At 47.6% G+C, this 21509-nt stretch overlaps 1 protein-coding gene across 2 annotated transcripts in view; it reads right to left on the minus strand.

The window, feature by feature from the left end:
* Positions 1 to 20792, minus strand: part of PCGF2 (polycomb group ring finger 2) — a 37263-nt gene extending 16471 nt beyond the window's left edge. The window contains exon 1 of one of the 2 annotated variants that reach the window (XM_053363108.1): positions 20694 to 20792. The gene's annotated coding sequence lies outside the window, so the exon portion shown is untranslated. Of the gene's footprint in view, positions 1 to 20566 lie in introns of both variants that reach the window. The other variant, XM_053363107.1, reaches the window with a different exon arrangement.
* Between the last annotated feature and the right edge of the window lie 717 nt (positions 20793 to 21509).

Below are 21509 nucleotides of genomic sequence, written 5' to 3' on the forward strand. Positions count from 1 at the left end.
CCATGCATGGCATGTGCCCAGGGTGTTGCCTGTTAGGGCTGGTCCTGCATGGGCCTGTGCTCAAAGTCCGCCACAAAATGGAGGAAGAAATTGTAAATTTCTAAATAATTCTAAATAATTATTATTATAATTATTATAATTATTATAATTCTAAATAATTATTATTATTTATTGTTTATACCCTGCCTATCTGGCTAGGTTTCCCCAGGCACTCTGGGCGGCTTCCAGCAAAAAAATTAAAAGTACATTAAAACATTACAAGTACAATAAGGGTTTCCTGCACCCTTATTTATCCTTTTCCCTAAACTTTTTACAAAGAGGGCCAGATTTGATGAAGTGAAGGGCTGTGAGGGCCGACCTAAGGGCCAACCAAAGTTGTTAACCTTTTTTTAGAATCAAAGTTGTTGAGGTTTTTTAAGGATTTTACCCCAGGAAATAAACTGCCACAAGGGCCGGATTAAACCGACTGGCGAGCCGGATTAGGCCCCCAAAATGCCAAAATGAACTTTGGACATGCCTGCCTTGGGAAAATAAGAGCCATGTTAAGAAAGCTGCCGTTGTCTCCTTCAGAGTAAACCGTAGGTTGGGGTGGATAGGAATTACCAGAATCCCACAACCATTGGAAATAGAGTTTATAAAGAGACATTAAGAGTTTATAAAGAGACAAAGAGAGGGAAAAGGAACTCTCTCTCTCTCTCTCTCTCTCTCTCTCTCTCTCTGTGTGTGCATGTTGTTTTTCTTAAAAAAAAGAAGTGTTCTTAGTAACAAATTTCAGATCAACTGAAGTTACATCCCCATACTGGGCTCTCGTGGATGGTCCAAAACATAAAAACTGTTTCCAAAAATAAGCAGCAAGCCATGGGCAAAAGTAAACCTGGTGCTTGAACTGTAAGGGGAGAGGTAGGGGTCCCTTACAGAAACCCACAGACCCCACTTTCTGACTCCCACCCCACAGTTTTCTAAACTGCAGTTCCCATGTAACTTTAAAAAATTAAAATAAAAGTTAAGGGGCTGTAAAGGGTAGAGATCCCCTCTGTGCCCTCCCTATAATATAAGCACTGCCCAAAAGCAGGGAGTGAGGGGTTTTGTGACAAGTCTGCAAAACACAGCATAGGCACACTTATTTCCACCTCCGCCACGTGCATTCCCAGGTTTAAAAGGAGTAATAATAATAATAATTTATTATTTTAACCTGCCTATCTGGCTGGGTTTCCCCAGCCACTCTGGGCGGCTCCCCACAGAATATTAAAAAACACGATAAAACATCAAACATTAAAAACTTCCCTAAACAGGGCTGCCTCTCCTTGACATCTGATGGGAGGGCGTTCCACAAGGTGGGTGCCACTACCAAGAAGGCCCTCTGCCCTATGCTACAAGCACACATGCTTTCATCCCTCTTTTCCCTCCAATGTCTAGTTTTAAAAAATAATAATATTTTTTTTAATTAACAAGCACAAAAAATAGCTTAACTTGAAGGGTTGGAAGGGAAACAAAGAAAGAGACACACAGCCAATGATTTTAAAATATATATAAATAAATCACAAACCCATCTTCCTTTCAGAGGGTGGTATTCAAACTTAAGTTTTACTCAGAGCAGTTCCACGCGAATTCATTTTGTCCATTAATTTCAATGGGACTACTCTGATGGAAACATAGTTGAATACCACCCATCGTTTCATGGGACCCTATCAGCCACAAACATACAAGTCCCAAAGACCGGAAGCTGCGATAGCTCAGTCGGCAGACTCCTAATCTCAAGGTCATGGGTTCGAGCCCCACATGGGGCAGAAGATTCCTGCATTGCAGAGGGTTGGACCAGATGACCCTCGGGTTCCCTTCCAACTCTACTGCTTCTCCTGCTTCTAGCCCCCCTAAATGGTATTTGCCACACACACACACACATTTTCCATTCCGCAATTTCCTTGGGGGACAGAGACACCCCACCTCGCCCGTGAGCTCTTCCCCTCCCCGCTTCACAATTTTCTCCCTACCCCCCAGCTTTCCCCTAATTTCACTTAATAGGAACAGCAAAGCAGGAATGGCAGGCTGGCTCCCTCCCTTCGCAGCATCAACAAAGTGGCTCTCTCCATTGCATTCTCAGGTGATGTTACATTTCCTGATTGGTGTAAGGCAGCGAGCCAGTTTCTATAGTTACATGGCTGCTCCAGATGGCAGGATGCCAGGACCGGAGAGAAATCCAGCCGATTACATTGCATCTTTGTGGTCCTGAAACGCAATTCCCCTATCTGGTACCCTTGGGAACCCCCCCTATTCTCCAGATTGTGTGTCTTTCCCCTTCCCTCCCTCCCTCCTCATTTTTATTTTCTGGGAGAGGTCTGCTTTTGCAATCTATTCTCTTCCTGGCCGCCCCCCTCCTCTCCTCCTTCACGGCAAGAAATTCGCTCCTTCCATCTGCAAATGCTGTCAAAGGAAAGGAAACTGAGAAGGGGCGGTCCGGTTTACTGCAAAGAGTTTTAGTAAAAGCCCATCAGTTCTCGGAACCATTGACACACTGGAATTGCAACAAAGAACATCCAATTGCAACCGATGCACTTAAAAGAAAAAATGTACCTGAACATGTGCAGAATGCCACTCTTGATTATCATACCTAGCTCCCCATTATCTCAAATTCAGAGGAAAGGGCTTCAAAGTGAGCCCTGAACATAGAATTGCACTGTTGGAAGAAGGGACCCTGAGAATCACCCCTTGAACACTGAATTGCAGTGTTGAAAGGGACCCTGAGAATCACCCCTTGCAATGAAGGAAAATGCAGCTGTCCCTTATGGGAATCAAACCTACAACCTTGGCATTATCAGCACCATGCTCTAACGAGTAGGCAAACTAAGACCCGGGGCTGGATCTGGCCCAATTGCCTTCTAAATCCGGCCGGCGGACAGTCCGGGAATCAGCGTGTTTTTACATGAGTTGAATGTGTCCTTTTATTTAAAATGCATCTCTAAGTTATTTGTGGGGCCTGTCTGGTGTTTTTAAATGAGTAGAATGTGTGCTTTTATTTAAAATGCATCTCTGGCTTGTGGGGCATAGGAATTTCTTCATTTCCCCCAAAAAATATAGTCCAGCCCCCCCCCAAAAAAAGGTCTGAGGGACAGTGGACCACTGCTGAAAAAGGCTGCTGACCCCTGCTCTAACCAACTGAGCTATCCAGCTTACTAGGCTCAGAACTTCTATGGGGTTATATGAGGTGTTAGGGGAGGGATAGTATAGTGGAGGACACATTGTGCTCCTCTGGGGGTAGTTTGTCCACCTTTGGTCCCCACCCTCTCTCACCTGTGGCTCTCACCTCTGGCTCCTGGGAGCCATCAGTACGTTTACGAGCACAATTCAAAGTGTTGGTGCTGACCCTAAACGGCCTGGGTCCGGTATACCTGAAGGAGCTTCTCCACCCCCATCGTTCTGCCTGGACACTGAGGTCCTGCTCCAAGGGCCTTCTGGCGGTTCCCTCACTGCGGGAAACCAAGTTACAGGGAACCAGGCAGAGGGCCTTCTCGGTAGTGGCACCTGCCCTGTGGAACGCCCTCCCACAAGATGTCAAAGAGAAAAACAACTACAGTGGTACCTCGTGTTAAGAACTTAATTCGTTCTGGAGGTCCATTCTTAACCTGAAACTGTTCTTAACCTGAAGCACCACTTTAGCTAATGGGGCCTCCCGCTGCCGCCGGAGCATGATTTCTGTTCTCATCCTGAAACAAAGTTCTTAACCTGAGGTACTATTCTGGGTTAGCAGAGTCTGTAACCTAAAGCGCCTGTAACCCGAGGTACCACTGTATCAGACTTTTAGAAGACATCTGAAGGCAGCCCTGTTTAGGGAAGCTTTTAATGTTTAATAATTAATTTAATTAATGTTTAATTAATGTTTTAGTGTTTAATGTATTTTAATATTTTGTTGGAAGCCGCCCAGAGTGGCTGGGGAAACCCAGCCAGGTGGGCAGGGTATAAATAATATGTTGTTGTTGTTGTTGTTGTTGTTGTTGTTGTTGTTGTTGTTGTTGTTGTTGTTATTTAGCATGCAACAGCAGCCGCACCCAGGGAATGGCTTCGACTGGCCGGCTAAACCAGGTCCAAAAACCCTTGGTGAGTTAGACTTGCCCTGCATGCGAAGACAAGAAGGGGGGGTCTTGTCCTCTGGGCAACCCAGGACCTCCATACACACTGCCCAGGCTTGTGCCCCGGGGAAGTCACTTTGCAGTGGTTTGACTTCACCCCCTGAGGCGCACTCCATTGTCTCTCGAGTCCTTTTATTGTTGGGGGGGGGCCTCTTTCTCCCAATACATGGGAGAAGGAGGTTTGCGTGTGAAGACTGTTTTTTCTCAGCCCTCACACATCTGGATTTAGGGGTCGGGGCTTAAGAGCATGTTGCCTGAGCACCGCTCTTTTATTTCTTAAATGGAAATTAAACGCTGGAAAGAAGCCAGCCAGCCAGCCTGCCAGTGCAAGCTAGTTTTAATAAAATCCTCATGCTAGAAATCAAGACCTCATTCAGCTACATGGAAAGATCTGTTTCTCTCTCTAAGGACACCCAACAAGTAACATTAACGTGTCACATATACTATGTATATGCTACAAACCCGCATGATACATACATGACATAACTCCTAGCCTATGATACTTTCCCTACACTAATTAACTCCCTCAATCAGCTTTTTCCCCCTAGTAAAAATTACATCAGTTTCTGCTCCCCGCAGAAAAATCAAATCAAAACAAAACTCTTCAAATAATGTTTCCTTTCGGTTTGAAGCCCCAACGCCTCCTTTGTTATGTACATATACAGTACAATCCTATGTACAAGGAGCTAGTGTAAAGAAAGACCATGGAAGTTAAGCCAGTCTAAAGTTAAGCCAGATCCAAACTTCAGCAGTGGGGCTGCTGTTCTGCTTAAACCTGGCAGAGGGAAAACAAGACTTTAAAAGATGAATGGGTTTAGGTAGGATCCAGCCTAAATTCTCGCTCTCTAGTCCCTGTCTCCACCACCACCCTTTTTGACATTTAAATCAGCCAGGAATGCCACTGTATCTTTGGGTTTTCCAGGGTTGGAGACTTAACCCTGGTTGAGCCTGGCTGAGTCCGGATCTTGCCATAGCATTGCCCCCATATGTTGAATCAGAATCAGTTTGAGCTGAGGTTTCCCCTAGAATTTGTTCCCCGTGCCAACATTTCAAATACAATTTGATAGACAAACGGATCTTTTAACATAAGCAGAATGAATTCCCTACACTATTCATCACTGGTGTAACAGCCCACATATCTAGAATTAAAGAACACAACTTCTTTAGCAAGGGGAATGTGATTTCCACAAAGTCTAGTGTCCAAGTACAGTGGTACCTCGGGTTACATACGCTTCAGGTTACATACGCTTCAGGTTACACACTCCGCTAACCCAGAAATAGTGCTTCAGGTTAAGAACTTTGCTTCAAGATAACAACAGAAATAGGGCTTCGGCGGTGCGGCGGCAGCAGGAGGCCCCATTAGCTAAAGTGGTGCTTCAGGTTAAGAACAGTTTCAGGTTAAGTACGGACCTCCGGAACGAATTAAGTACTTAACCCGAGGTACCACTGTACCTCTCTCTGTAGCGCTGCAAACTTTAACTGGCAAAACAAAGCAATTACAAGAGATTTAAATCGTTCAGTTTTAGATAAATGAGAAAAACCAGTAGAAATATTCTGAAGGGGGGGGGAATTGTTCAAATCCTTTAGCTTCTTTTGAAAATATTAAATACGGTCTTTCCATCTAGCAATAAGTAGTAGCTTATTTACAGAATTATCAATCCCTCTCACACATCAGAGGAACACTGCAGGTCTCCTCAGGAAGAAACCTATCAAGACTTTTGCAATATGCTTCTTCCTTTAAATGAATTAATGGGAAGCCAGGAGATAAGTCAACTGAAAATCTTTTAATCAATCAACAGCCCTTTTTACAGATTAATCCTGTAAAAGAAATTAATTTCTGTGAAAGCCTCTTTGAAAGATAATTAATTAGCAGATACTAGTGGGTTTTGGAAGAGAAGTCTTTCAACTCTACTCCAGTGACACCCATCTGGTCTTTTCTTTTCACAAACGTTTTCTCTTTGTATGGCACCATGCCCTTTTATTAGCTATCTCCCATTTGATGGCAGCTCTGCAAAATAGCCCTTTTCCACCAATGGGATCTCCTCACCCCAGTCTTTTACAATCCAGCTAGCATTATAGATCTTTCAGTTAAGGTATCGGTTTAATTTATTTATTAATTTTATGGCAGATTGGGAGAAGCTACAGAAAACAGATTTGAAATTTACAGCTTGTTGTACGATGAAAGAAAATTATATGAAAATTATGTACCAGTGGTATCGGACGCCTAGCAAGTTAGCAAAAATGTATAGAACAAGCACAAATACCTGTTTGGAAATGTAAAGAAAAAGAAGGTACCTTTTATCATATGTGGTGGTCGTATAAGGTAATAAAAACTTTCTGGGAGATGATATATAATGAAATGGGGGGGGGAGAGTTTAAAATAATGTTTGTTAAAAAAACCAGAAGCTTTTTTTATTAGGAATTATAGGTACCAAGATTCCAAAGGATCAGAAAAGAATATTTATGCATGTGACAACAGCCACACGGATGTTACTAGCCCAGAGATGGAAAGAAGGAACAATCCCAACCAGGGAAGAATGGCAAACCAAGTTGATGGACTATGCCGAAATGGCAAAATTAACTGGAAGGCTCAGGAACCAAAAGGACAAGAACTTTAAAAAAGAAAGGGGAAAATTTATAATTTATTTAGGAGACCATTGTAAGCAGATGAAAACATTGGCAGGATTTTAACCTCACTTGTAACAACGACTATGGATAATTCAGATGGTTAAGAAAATGTGGATAATGAATTGATATGCAATTGTAAATGTTGACATTAGGACCCATGCAGGGAAGTTGTGAGATTCAGGAGTAATTTCTTTATATAGATTTGTAGCAGTTCGAAAGCACATCAAAGTGCAAGTAGATAAATAGGTTATCGCTCTGGCGGGAAGGTACATGGCATTTCCGTGCGCTGCTCTGGTTCGCCAGAAGCGGCTTAGTCATGCTGGCCACATGACCCGGAAGCTGTACGCCGGCTCCCTCGGCCAATAAAGCGAGATGAGTGCCGCAACCCCAGAGTCGGCCACGACTGGACCTAATGGTCAGGGGTCCCTTTACCTTTAATTGATTTTGCTATAAGTTTATATCTGTAAAATCAAATAAAAACTATATAAAACTAATGAGCTTAGGGCCAATGTACACGGTGTCTCCCTCCATGCATATTATCCTATGCATGAGATGGGGGGGGGCAAAATCAACCTGTGACCTTCACCATTGAGCAGGGATGTGAACCTGGGTCTCGCAACCCCTAGTCCAACAGTCTCCCCTTCCAAACTGTACCATAAAGAACCACTTAAGGAGCACTGAGAAACCAGGAGACTTACATACTTCACCAACCTATCCTGCTTCAGTTGAATATTTTAATTTGAGCTACTTACTATCTCCTGGGGACACAGGTGGCACTGTGGGTTAAACCACAGAGCCTAGGGCTTCCTGAACAGAAGGTCGGCGGTTCAAATCCCCGCGACGAGGTGAGCTCCCATTGCTCGGTCCCAGCTCCTGCCAATCTAGCAATTCGAAAGCACACCAGTGCAAGTAGATAAATAGGTACCGCTCCAGCGGGAAGGTAAACGGTGTTTCTGTGCGCTGCTCTGGTTCGCCAGATGTGGCTTAGTCATGCTGGCCACATGACCCGGAAGCTGTACGCCGGCTTCCTTGGCCAATAAAGCGAGATGAGCACCGCAACCCCAGAGTCTGCCACGACTGGACCTAATGGTCTGGGGTCCCTTTACCTTTACTATCTCCTGAGCTAGAGAAGTTAGGCTCAATGATGCCAATCAAGATAAGACTTTGTGACAGAGGTCCAAGGTCCCACTCAGAGGAAAGAGAGGCAGGACCTCCCTGCCAAAAAAACCACGCAGCAGGGCTGGCTTATCACATTTTGCAGGAAGTGAAATTAGAGCAAAGACGAGCTGTGGCCCACAAGACCTTTAAATCCAGAAGTCTAGCATTACCTAACTGTGCAACTGATTGAGTTAAGGACGATGGACCAAGGGAATAGAGCAGGGGTCAGCAAACTTTTTCAGCCGTGGGCCAGTCCACCATCCCTCAGACCATGTGGGGGGCTGGACTATATTGGGGGGGGGGGGGAATGAACGAATTCCTATGCACCACAAATAACCCAGAGATGCATTTTAAATAAAAGCACACATTCTACTCATGTAAAAACACACTGATTCCCAGACCATCTGTGGGCCGCATTGAGAAGGCGAATGGGCTGCATCCGGCCCCCGGGCCTTAGGTTACCTACCCCTGGAATAGAAGAAAGAGGAATGGCTAATATCCTCACTCCAGTCGGCCGCCACCACTGCCTGCATTGCACCAGCCAATTCTAGGCTAAGTGGAAACAGCTTTATTAGCGGAATACAACCATAGAACCAACCTGATCCTACCTGACACAAAAAAACAACTGAGCATTTCTCAACCTCCGCATTCCTCTCTACAGGGATCAGTGGCGTAGCGTGGGGGGTGCAGGGGGGGCCAGCCGCACCGGGCGCAACATCTATGGGGGGGCGCGCTAATCTAGTGGAAGAGACTCGAGTGCTAAAATCCACGGGTTAGGGGGCGCAAACTACTTGCCTTGCCCCGGGTGCTGACAACCCACGCTACGCGCCTGACAGGGATAACTTCCTCTTGCATTCAGGCTATTACAGTAAGCCTGCAATTTATGCGCATTTAACTCGCACTTGTGGCAAAATAATTTTTTTTAAAAGGAGCGGGATTCCTCGAAAAGTTGACTTGGGCAATCCCACCCACCCTGAACCCAATGTGTTTTGACTATACACAATGTTTTCTTATAGACAGCATCCTAAAGAGCAGAGACATCACCTTGCCAACAAAGGTCCGTCTAGTTAAAGCTATGGTTTTCCCAGTAGTGATGTATGGAAGTGAGAGCTGGACTATAAAGAAGGCTGATCGCCGAAGAATTGATGCTTTTGAGTTCTGGTGCTGGAGGAGACTCTTGAGAGTCCCATGGACTGCAAGAAGATCAAACCTATCCATTCTGAAGGAAATCAGCCCTGAGTGCTCACTGGAAGGACAGATCCTGAAGCTGAGGCTCCAATACTTTGGCCACCTCATGAGAAGAGAAGACTCCCTGGGAAAGACCCTGATGTTGGGAAAGATGGAGGGCACAAGGAGAAGGGGACGACAGAGGACGAGATGGTTGGGCAGTGTTCTCGAAGCTACCAGCATGAGTTTGACCAAACTGCGGGAGGCAGTGGAAGACAGGAGTGCCTGGCATGCTCTGGTCCATGGGGTCACAAAGAGTCGGACACGACTAAACGACTAAACAACAACAACGTTTGCTTTAGGTGCATTCCCTGGATCCCTGGAACGTAACCCCCTGCATAAATTGCAGGCTTACTGTGATGCAATTAAGATGTGTCTCCGCTGTTATTCCACACAGATGTTGCTGGACTACAACTCCCATCATCCCATGCTGGCTGGAGCTGATGGGAGTTGGAGTCCAGCAACATCTGCAGGGCTGATAACCGCATATCCCGGATCAAGGATGAGAATATATAGGCAATATTTAAGGAAGGGCTAATCTCAATCCAGAGGGACGCGGGTGGTGCTGTGGGTAAAAGCCTCAGTGCCTAGGGCTTGCCAATCGAAAGGTCGGCGGTTCGAATCCCCGCGGCGGGGTGCATTCCCGCTGCTCGGTCCCAGCGCCTGCCAACCTAGCAGTTCGAAAGCACCCCCGGGTGCAAGTAGATAAATAGGGACCGCTTACCAGCGGGAAGGTAAACGGCGTTCCGTGTGCTGCGCTGGCTCGCCAGATGCAGCTTTTCACGCTGGCCACGTGACCCGGAAGTGTCTCCGGACAGCGCTGGCCCCCGGCCTCTTGAGTGAGATGGGCGCACAACCCCAGAGTCTGTCAAGACTGGCCCGTACGGGCAGGGGTACCTTTACTTTTTTAATCTCATTCCAGACAAAAGAGAGGAGGAAAATCAAGGAGCTTGGCTGATTTCGCACCCAGTCTATTATTGGGATGTGGAGTTAATTTGTTTCTTCAGACACACACACACACACACACACACACACACACACACGGTTCTAAACTACAAGTGATCCTCCCATCTTAAAGTAATCAAACAGATCCTTTGCACACAGAAAAAATCTGTGGAAAATGGGACTGTGGAAAAGAGACAGACATAAAAAAATAAATTTATCAGATTGAGGAATGAGTGGATAATTCCAGAGAACTGATTGCACAGACAATTTGAGATAGGAATATATTTTACAAAAGTGCAAGTGAAAAGCCCAGAGCGTCCTCCCCACCCATCCTGCGATGCGCAAATTATAAAATAAAATAAAACAAACCACCTTCCGCATTCCCTCAGCCTTCCCATTTTGTATAGTTTTCAGATGTGCTTCAGCCCACCCGACCTTCCAGCATGGAGATGGATAGATCAAACAGCCTTTGGCTAGACATATCAATGACCCGTGAATCAACATGCCTGGGCTGTGAGGCATCCATCCATTGCTGCTCTTTTTCTCTCCAACCTGCTATTTTACTCTTAGGTCACTGAGAGCACCAGGTTCCCCTCCCCTCGCCCAACTTGCTTAGGAACCAGGAAAAATATTTGCACAGATGTGTAGCCAAAACCTCCCAAATTATTGCTTAGGCTTTTGCACAACTCCCAGCGGTGCTTTGGCTTAAAGGCTGAAATCCTATCTGCATACCTTACCTGGAGGCAAAACCCCACTGAACTTAAAGGGGTTTGCCTCTAACTAGAAGCGCATCAGGCTGAGAACCTGCATCTAAAGGAACCTTGAAATTTACAGCCTAATCGCATTTCAGTATCTTGGGGACAATTTGTTGAGAAGGGATCTCAGAAGCATTTTTTTTCCCTTTGGAGAGAAAGGAAATCCAAGTAACAAGGCTGTTTTACAACCCGGACCCAGGGGGTGTGGAGAGATTTTAGCTGCAGCGCAAGAGAAAGGAGTTGGATGGGAAGCTGAGCAGAATGGTCTCTTACGAAACTTGTAACTTGCTTTAACGTTTAGAAAGCCAGACGAGCAACAAACAAGCGTCTTTTCAGGCTAAACTATCCTTTTACGCGTAAACCTGAGAACGCATTCCCATCTTATTTTCTGGCAAGATTCTTTTGTTGAATGGGCTGTGGAGCAGCTTAAAATCAATCGACTTTTCTCTGTCTCTCTCTCTCTCTTATCGGTGATCAAAATGGCCTTTTCTTTGTCACTTTTGGCTAGCTAAGAATCAGGCGACCTCAAGTCACCAAGCCAGCTTTTGACGGACGCGACCCACTCGAGTTTGCAAACCATCTCACGCCCACTTTCCCGGGCAGGGAAGAAAAGTCCCACCGGAGAGGAGGCGATGGGATTGGCTTCCCAATAAAATGGGCAGAGAGATCTCGGCTGCTGCCCCTGCAAAGGGTGGATCTCAGCAGGATCTTACTGGCTCAGGAAAACGGATCCTAACAAACCAATTTTACGCACGCTTACCCGGAAGCATGACCTACTGGCTACAATTGGGCTCCGGAGTACAGAGGTTCTACTGTAATTATGTGCATAGGATATTTATTTAATAAATCGGGCTCCTTTAAATGGTCCCTTGTGCACATGTTTGGGTGCGTGGATGCGTCTCCTTGGTTTAGGAGTTACACTGCATGGTGGTAAACCTTAGTTGTGCACCCTGATTCGAGGAATCGCGTGTTGTTGATTTACTTCCGCTCCCCAAATGCTTTAGAGGGAAGGAATTTTGTCAGGAAAAAATGAAGAAAGCTTCCTTCCACCTGATGTGCTCCTGTCTCCTGCGCAAGTACTGCTGAAAGCGCAGGAGCATCAGCAAGGGAGAGAAACAGGTACAGACTGCCTGAAGAAGAGCTCTGCAGAGCCTGAAAGCTGGCGCGCCTTCTCACAAACCTCGCCTGGGCCGGGACTTCCCTGACAGCTCAGCCAGAGTTATGCACTTTTAAGAAATGCAATCCTGTATACGCTTAGCAGGGTATACGTAACCGATTGAACTTCACTTTTAAATAGACATGCACACAACTGCTCTAGGAATTCCTCGTGTTCCAATGCGAAAAGTATATGCTTGCCATTATTATTATTATTATTATTATTATTATTATTATTATTATACATTTATACCCGGCTTTTCTTGCAAGGCGCTTGGTTCTCCCCCTACCCATTTTATCCGCACAGCAACTTTGTAAATCTGGTTAAACTGAAAGGTTGTGGCAGGTCCAGGGTCACGGAGCGAGCTTCATGGGCGAATGAGGATTGAAACCCGGATCTCCTGGCTCCTAGGTCAGCACACTAACCGCTCCACCACACTGGCTTCCCCGCACCCCCAGGCAGGGGCTTTTGCTGCAGATTTGTTACCCCCCAAAGGAAGCCTGCAAAGCAACTCCTATTAAACTCAGTGGGGCTTACTTCTGAGCAAGCATACTTAGGTTTCCGCTTAACGTCCCATTCAACAGACCTGGGTTTTCTTCCGATTTACAGAAAGAAGATCGAGCTCTTTCCTTTGAAATCAAAGGGGCTTTCAACGTGAAATATCGCTGGGCAGCCCCTTTCACCTACTTTGCATTACATTATTTAGCTCCTGAAACAGGCAAACGGCTCAAGATTAGAAACCAAGAAGACCAAAATCCTACGCAGGCAAAAAAATAAAAATGAAAAATGAAATCGGTGCGTGTGTCGGGGAAAACCAATACATTTTTGCAAACAGGCCGCCATCGCAGATTTTATGCTCCCCAGAGGACAGGAGCAATGGAGGTGTGGAAATAAGGTGAACCCTCCCTTTGGGGTCACCAGTGGTTAATTTTCGTTTACAAAACGGCTTCCCTCCTCACCCCCTTCAGCCCCAAAGAGTGCTCAAGCTTCCCCAAAGTTGGATCGTCCGTCTTGGGTCCAAGCCTAATCCCTGATGCGCTACGATCAAGGAAGATCTGGTTACACGGGCCCTGGAAGGAAAGGCCTTCTGCACGTGCTCAGACGCACTCTCTACTCTACTAGAACCACTCCCTATGAAAACGAAGCTCAGCGCTTCGAGAAAATATCCAGCGGTGGCGCCAGACAAAATAGTGGGTGCTTCGCCAAGATGGGCAGAGGGAGTTTCTCTAGGCCCCTTCGAGCTACTAATGTTTCCATTCTACACCTCTTTTGGGAGAAGGCAGTCCTATTTATGATGGCGGCATTTACATGCAAATAAACCATGCTTCATATTTTAAATTTCCATTTAATGCTGGGGTCATTCAAAACCTAACTGGAGTGGTCCGGGGGGGCGTCCTTGCATCCCCTTGCCTTCCTCCCCCCCCCCAATGAATCGAAAACTCATCTGATAAAGGAACTACTTTAAGATAGTTCCCTTTATCATTTGCACCGCTAGGGACTGGAAACGTCTGCCCCCACCCCGCCAGATATTGGACCCCCAGCTCTCAGCATCCCCAACCAAGCGCGGCCAATGGGCAAGGATGATGGTTGCAGTCCATCATCATCTAGGAAGATTGTCATCTTGTAACATTGCAGAAGCTGAACGGATCTGGGTCCGGTCAGCTCCACAGTCAAGCTATACATTCAACGAATACATTTGCAGAATCTAGCAGCTGCAGACGCATCGTGCCTTCCTGCAATTGTTAAAGGAGCAAGACCCTTAAAAGGGGCTCCATTTGGGCATTTATTTATTTGCTTTAAAAAGGACAGGATCGGTCGGAAAACGCTGCGAGACAGCGCAGCAGCTGTGGATCCCGAAGCACAGGAGCCGACTTCAACTCCCACAATAAAATATCTGAGGGGGCCGAGCTCCCACAAAGTTGATGGCCATCCCCATTCAAACGGTGTGTGTGCATTGCATCATGTGATCCATTATGCGGTGCGGGGCTTACCTGGGCGCCCGCAATATTTTATTCAAGTTGGCACCCCCGCTCCGAAGCACGTCCCCCTGAGTTTAAAGAAAGTAGGGTTTTGCTCTGAAAGGCAACCTTCGGATAAAATAAATAGCAAGGATTTCTCCCGGGTGAATGGGCGGGAGGCAGCCTCCTTCTCTAAGCCTGCAAACTTTGGAAAGCCTGTTTTGCTCGATGCAACCAACCAGGAAGTGAGGAAACGGAGGGATCTTCAGAAAAACAGCGCAGCGCAGCGCTGGAGGCGGAGCAGATCCTACGAAGGTCTATTTCAAAAGGGGGGGAACCCAGCAATGGGGCTTCCCCGCATGTAGGTGTGCAAGAGACTGCAACCAGCCCTGGCTGCAATCCGGGTTGTTGAGCTCCCATCCTATGCAAAGAGTGCCTGAACTCATTCCGGATTACCTCTGAGTAGAGAGGCATAGGATTGCGCTGCGCATTAGCGGCTCCAATATGTCCTACTCATGCACCGAATTGCATCCTAAATACATTGGCCTCTTCCCCAGTATAAAGGTTAGCATTCACATTTCTTTAATCCTTCTTTTATTTTAAATTTTTCCCCGGGGCTCCGACTTCCCCGAAGCCCGGAAACTCTTCTACCTAATCCCGGTCAAGGTTACTACTATTTTTGCACCAACCTGGTGCCTCTTCCAGGTGGTTTGGACTACAGTTCCCATCATCGGGGCCGCGACTCTTGGAAAAGTGAGTCTGGGGGGCAACCTAAGGAGCTATACCGAGCGTAGATTCAGATCTGTAAATTTAGGGCAACGCCTCCTGCCACTCTCACCCGCAGCCCCCAAACTCCAAGGCAAGCCTCCAGAAATTTGAGGATCACCATCTCGCACACCAAGCCGTTTGCGAAATATTTAATACTTAGATCCCTAAATAAACGAGAAAACAAACGGGTGGAGCGAAAGGATCTTTTAGATGGTTTATTTAATGCCTCCTGATCATTGCCTAGTTGTTGCTGGTTTTTTTTTTAAACTGGCCAGGGTTTCAGACTGCCTGACATTTTCCTCTGAGATGTATTCGGACAGCGGTTACTCAGTAGTTAACGGGCACTCTGCATGTGCTCAGAGCCACTCTTCATTGCTTCATATGCTCAGGGACCCGAGAAGGGCCCTTTGAAACAAGTTCCGAGGTTCCCCGGGAGAGTGCATGTAATATTTCACCAGGCAAATGTGGCAAACACTCCACGCCCCCCCCCCCATGTTTCTTTAGCATCCAGTAATCCAGTCTAGGTCCGTATAGTTAAAGCTATGGTTTTCCCAGTAGTGATGTATGGAAGTGAGAGCTGGACCATAAAGAAGGCTGATCGCCGAAGAGTTGATGCTTCGCCGAAGATTATGGTGCTGGAGGAGATTCTTGAGAGTCCCATGGACTGCAAGAAGATCAAACTTATCCATTGTTAAGGAAATCGGCCCTGAGTGCTCACTGGAAGCTGAGGCTCCAATACTTTGGCCACCTCATGAGAAGAGAAGACTCCCTGGAAAAGACCCTGATGTTGGGAAAGATGGAGGGCACAAGGAGAAGGGGACGACAGAGGTCGAGATGGTTGGATGGTGTCTTCGAAGCTACAAACATGAGCCTGACCAAACTGCGGGAGGCAGTGGAAGACAGGAGTGCCTGGCGTGCTCTGGTCCATAGGGTCACGAAGAGTCGGACACGACTAAACGACTAAACAACAACAACAACAACAATCCAGTCTAGAACCCGTCCATTCCAGATTCTACTGATCTCTGCACAACGCAGCCCCTATCCCTGTGCATCCATCTATTTCTCGAGATCTTCTTATTGATTTCTGCGCTGGGAAGAGGCCGGGCTTTCTGTGCACCACATAGAAACTGAAGGACAGTCCCTTCGTTTTATTAGCTTCTAGAATTCGGCGAAGGAAACAGAACCGGGTGTTTGTTACATCTCCAGATCCATTGCTAAGCTTGCGCTCTCCAGTCAAGCCCTCCCGGTTTTCTGGAGCACTGGGATTTGTTGTCCAAGCTGCCAATTGACAACCTAGAACAGAATACCTATCCGCAAAACCCATGTCCTTTAGCCCTGAATCAAAACTATTGGGATATTCCCTGTTGATGCCTTAGCCACGAACATGTACACCAGCCTGCGCAGCCCCAGCCACTTGCGTTTCTTCGCATGCCATCACTCCATCGAAAAGCGGCGTATAAATCTTCAAAACAAAAAGAAGGAATACGCTCCCACTGAAGTCATTGGGGTGTTTTAAAACGCCTAACTTTGGCTAGATCTTGGAGACACCTCCCCAAAAAACCCAAGTCCAAGTGGAATAATGGTTTCAAAGGATGGGGTGGGATTTGAGACTATAAAAAAATTGCAATCCGGAAAGAGATTTACGTGGGAGTTACGCCTGTATTGGGCCTTGACCTCCGGGGAGCAGGGCAGATACCTGCGTCGGATGCTTCCCTTCTGAAGGCAAGAGAAAGAGATCCTAAAATCCTAGCCTTTCTGCAGCGGGGACGCGCGCCACCCCAGCCCCATTGCACGCGCTCTCAGAAGCGATCTCCCTCGAGCCCAAGGGGATTCCCTTGCAGGCACCAGCTCTCTCGATCCCACGTGGGTTCAAAAGGCAACTCGCTCCCCAAAGCAGACACAACAAACCGCCAGCAAGACGCAACAAAACCCCCAAGCAAGACTCAACAAACCGCCAGCGAGACACAACAAACCCCCACCCACCCACCCCCATCGCCAGCAAGACTGGGTCTCGGCGCCGATTTAAATACACGCCAGTCCAAAGAGCAGGAAAAAAGCCAAGCCAAAATCAGCTCCGACCCTCGCCTCCCTCCTAGGCAAGGGGGTGGCTGCTTTCTACGCGATCCTGGCCAGTGTTTCCTCATGAGCAAATCTCCCTGATTTAAATACACCATGCCAAGCCAAAATCAGCTCCGACCCTCGCCTCTCTCCTGGGCAGGGGGTGGCTGCTTTCAGCGCGATCCTGGCCAAGTGTTTCCTCATGAGTAAATCTCCCTGTGCGCAGCGCGACTTTACTCCCAGGTCAATGGGCAGAGGAAGGAGGGGAGCCCTGGGCTGGCATCCTTTATGTCACTCTGGCCTGGGAGTAAGCCCATTTGTACTTACTTCCGCGTAAGGCTGTGCATAGGATTGCGCTGCCACGGGCGCTCCAGCAATCACCACATGGAATAAGAGCGAGCGATCCCGCGGGAAACACTGGCGCGCGGCCCAAGGCCAGGGCAGGAAGGCGCTTAGGATTCACCCGGCCTTTGCGCAGGGGAAACGGCGAGCCCTTCGCCATCAGCCGACGGTGCGCAATCTTAAGTGTAGACAGAAGATGCCCACCCTGTCCCGTTCCCATCCAAAGCATCTTCATAAGGAAGGCAACTTGAGAAGACCTCTGCTGAATCCGACCAAAGAAGGCCCGCCATCCAGCCCAGCCGAACCAGATACCTCTTGGGAAGCGCAGAAAGCGAGGCGGGTACCCCGGGCTACCGGCACCCTACCACTGGGCAACTTCTGGGAGCTGAAATGCGCAGGGGTGGGGGACGCTTGGAGGGTGAAACCCACCGGCAGAGAGAGGAAGAAGCTCCGCTTCCAGGACAGCGCTTTGAACTGATCGTTCACTCCATCCTTCTCATAGAATTGCAGCTTTGGGAAGGACCCCCCCCCGGGTCATCTAGTCCAACCCCATGCAATGCAGGAATCTTCAACGACAAAGCCCAGTCTATAACCTAAGATCTGAACTTGACTCTCCATCCTCGTGGCGCTAACACAACGGCAAAACATAGAAAAACGCACAAGCTTTTCTCCGCCTAAAGGCAAGAACACCAGCCTTTCTCTCTCTGCTTGGGTGGCCTACATTGCAAGGTTAGCGTTAAGAACGACGCGCAGGTGTCAGGAGACATTGAGAGAATAACCTTGTCCCAGAACAGAGGAAAGGAAGATAATAAAAGAGGAACAAAACAGCCTCTCCTCCTTTTCCCCTTGCCACCCCTTTCAAATGACTTTCAAGCCATCTGAAGGTGGGGAATTATTAATTATTATTTTTAAGCCAATAATTTCCGACATTTAAAGGTAGAAAAATGAGACAAGGCACGAGGAAGGTTGAAAGCGGATCTCTCTCTTTAGACTCTGGAGGCAGAAGCATCTCTTTTTTTAAAAAAAAAAGTTCCGAGCAATAAATTAAGCATTTTTAACAGACAATGAGCAGTGCTGAGCTTTATCTGGATCTTAGCCCTGTCTCGAGTTCTCCAGAAACTTATCTTGGAATTCTAGAGGGGAATGTTCTATATAAAGGCTTGGAACAGAAAGCTGTCCATGAAACCTCCAGCAAAATAGTCATATGGAAATCCAACCCTTAATTTTCCCCGGACATTTCTGCAAGTAGGATGACCCCCTCTCCCTCCTTGCATCCTAGAACCTCCCGTTTTTTAAATTCCCGTTCCGGATTCCCAGAATTTAAGAGGCAAATACTTGGAAGGAAGGTCACTTCTTCCGTCTAAAGGCCCACATTGAAAACGGTGTCTTTTCCACTCTGGAGTAAAATATAGAGGTGTGGCAATCCTTTCCTCCTTGCATTCTAGAAGCTAATACGGAATGCAAAGTCCAGAAAGGTACTTTCTCCCTGCACTCTAGAAAATACCAACACGGTGTTTGCTTTTATTATACTCTAGAGAAGACAACGAGACGCCTTCCTTCCTCGAATTCTGGAGCTACATACCAGAAGTTTCTTTGAAGGGGCTTACAAAGAAGAAATCAGAATTTTGGAGGGAAATACGATTTTGATCCGGTGACCAAGGAGAGGTTCCTCCCCCCCACCCTTAGTGGGGCAGAAATGAATGAACCATCACAAACTGGGAGTAAAAGGTACTTTTCTGAAAGTCCACCCTCATGTCTGTTCTGACATTGCATCCTATTTTTGCAAGGGCGTCAAGAGCAACTGGCTAATTAAATTACCACCAGGTGCCTTTTAAAAAAGAAAATTAAGGCAGTAATGGGGGGGGTTGATGGGGGAAGTTTAGGGTGTTGTTCTAAACACACGTAGCGCCCCATTAAACCCTGCAGTGTTCCTAGAAGGCATCCATAGGATTCTGCTCTTATTTATGTAGCCACACAGTGAAAAATATGTAGTGATATGGCTTTTCCACTACAGCTGTTCTCTCATTCATATTTTACACACACACACACACACACACACAATCCCCACCTACTTCCCTTATTTCGTCCATTCGCCAAACATCGCGACAGCTAATAATAATAATAATAATAATAATAATAATAATAATAATACCAGCAAATGTTGCTTCGGCATCTCCAGCCTCAAACTGCCCCAGCCCGATCAGCCTTCCCACCCCCTCCCCGCATTTGGAAACAACTATGTTGTCGAACATCACCCCCCCCACACACACACACACCGCAAAAAAAACCACAAAACCATATTCCCATGTGATTTGGGGGAATTACAGAAACACACACACACCTTTTCTGGCTCTAGAGTTCCCCAGATCAGACTTTTAAACCCCCTCCGGTCTAGAGCCAAAGGAAGCACCATGACGGTCCTCACCTGGCTGGTTGAAACGCAAGACAGAAGAAATATGTCCCTTTCCCCCTATCCACACATACACACACACACCAGACCAACAACGCTCTCCACAACATCCTGCGCGCCATGTTGTGGTTCTTGCCCCCCCCTTTTAAATGATATATTTATTTATTTTTACAATATAAATCCCAGTCCTCTCCAAATCACCCGGGCCTGCTGCTGCTGCGCGCCCGAAGGAGCCATCGCGTGCGCCTTTCTCTTTGGGGCTCCCTGGATCGCCTGACATTTGGATCTCTCGAGAGATCCAAAGGAGTGGATCTCTCGAGCTCCACACCAGAGGGGAGTCTTTTTTCCACCGCGGCCTGCAAGATGCTGGCTGTCAAAACCGCGATCGCCGTTTGCGCACACACACAAAACACACACACAAAAAAAAACCATACCCACACGCCCCAGACGCACAAGCGAAGCGGCAAAGGCCTCTCCGGGGAAGCCGGAGCTGGTGGCTGCAGCAGCCGAAGAGAGGCAGCCCTGGGCCGGGGAAGGGAGCCACGCTGGCCGCCGGCTTCCTGAGTTGCGACGGGGGGGACGCAGACGCCCAAACACACACTCACACACAAGGGAAAGGGGGTCCCGGGGGGCGGAGCTGAGCTTTCCAAAGGGGGAACCCCGAGGAGACCTTTTTGGAGAGCCTCCGGAGGTACCCCCCCTTTCGCGATTTGGGGAAGGGGAAAAGCGACCCGCGGCCACAACAACAACAACAAAGGCGCGCTCCTCGGAGCCGGAGAGGGCTGGCAAAATTTCGAGAGAGAGAAAGAGAGAGAGAAAAGATCGGCCATCTTGAAAGCCAGGCAGGGTTAGGAGGGGGGGAAGAGAAGGAAAAGAGGAGAGGGAAAGAGAGAGAGAGAGGAGTGACAAAGGGAAAGGAGGGAAAAGGCGCCAGGGGAAACCAAGTGGGGGAGTTCCCGGGAGCAAATAATGCTAATTTTTTAAAAAGGGACACACACACACATAGATTTCGGAGGGGAAAAGTATAACAGCCCTACCTGATCCCCGGATCCTTTCTAGAGGGGCGCACGGAGGCAGCGAAAGACCGGGTGGGGAGAGAGAAAAAAGAGAGGAGAAGCAAAGGGGGGAGGAACCGACGCCGCCCCCCCTTTTCGCCCCACTTACACTGATCAGACTGGAATGTTTAAATATATACATATAAATATATACAGTGTAGATAAATCTCTCTTTCTCTCCAGAGGCAGAGAGATTCTCTGGCCAGCCGTATCTCTCTCCTCTCCTCTCTCTCTCTCTCTCTCTCTCTCTCTCTCTTTCTGCCGGGCTTCAGAAAGAGGGAGGGAGGGAGAAATCTACAAAATGGCCCTTCCCCCTCCTCCTCTTCCTCTCCCTCCTCCCCCCACCTCTTTTCCTCTGGACAAAAAGCCCCGCCCCCTTTTGGGAGCCTCACGTGATTTCGTTCCTTCAGGGGTGTTTGCAAAAGAGCGAAGTCCCTGGAAATAAATAAATGAGGAGGAGGAGGTGGAGAGACTCGGGATCTGGGGATGGGGGGGCAGATAGGGGGGTGGGAAGAAAAATGTGCGGGGTTCCCTTCCGCCTCTGTCTCCAGACAGACAGACTTCGCATCCAGACAATACAAAAACAACCTTGCCACCCGTCCAAAAGCAAAAAGGAAAGCACAAAAAAACGCGTCGATCGAAGTACTGTAAAGCCGCGATTTGGAAGAGAAAAGCCTGCGATCGTGCGGGGAACAAAAGCGACGGCTTGGGGGACCGTTTGACACAAACACACACACACCCAGAAACACACACGGTCGGCCGGGAGTCTTTTTTTGCTGGGAGGAAAGACGCGCAGGAGGGAAAGTGGAAAAGACACCCAGTGCAGGCAAAAGGACAGGCGCGCGCACACACCCTCCCCCCAAAAAAAGTTTAATTAAAAAACAACAACCCTGGTATTTAATCTCTGGAATATACAAAAGGACCG

The sequence above is a fragment of the Podarcis raffonei genome, chromosome 13 (assembly GCF_027172205.1).
Source record: "Podarcis raffonei isolate rPodRaf1 chromosome 13, rPodRaf1.pri, whole genome shotgun sequence".
Classification (NCBI taxonomy): Eukaryota; Metazoa; Chordata; class Lepidosauria; order Squamata; family Lacertidae; genus Podarcis; species Podarcis raffonei.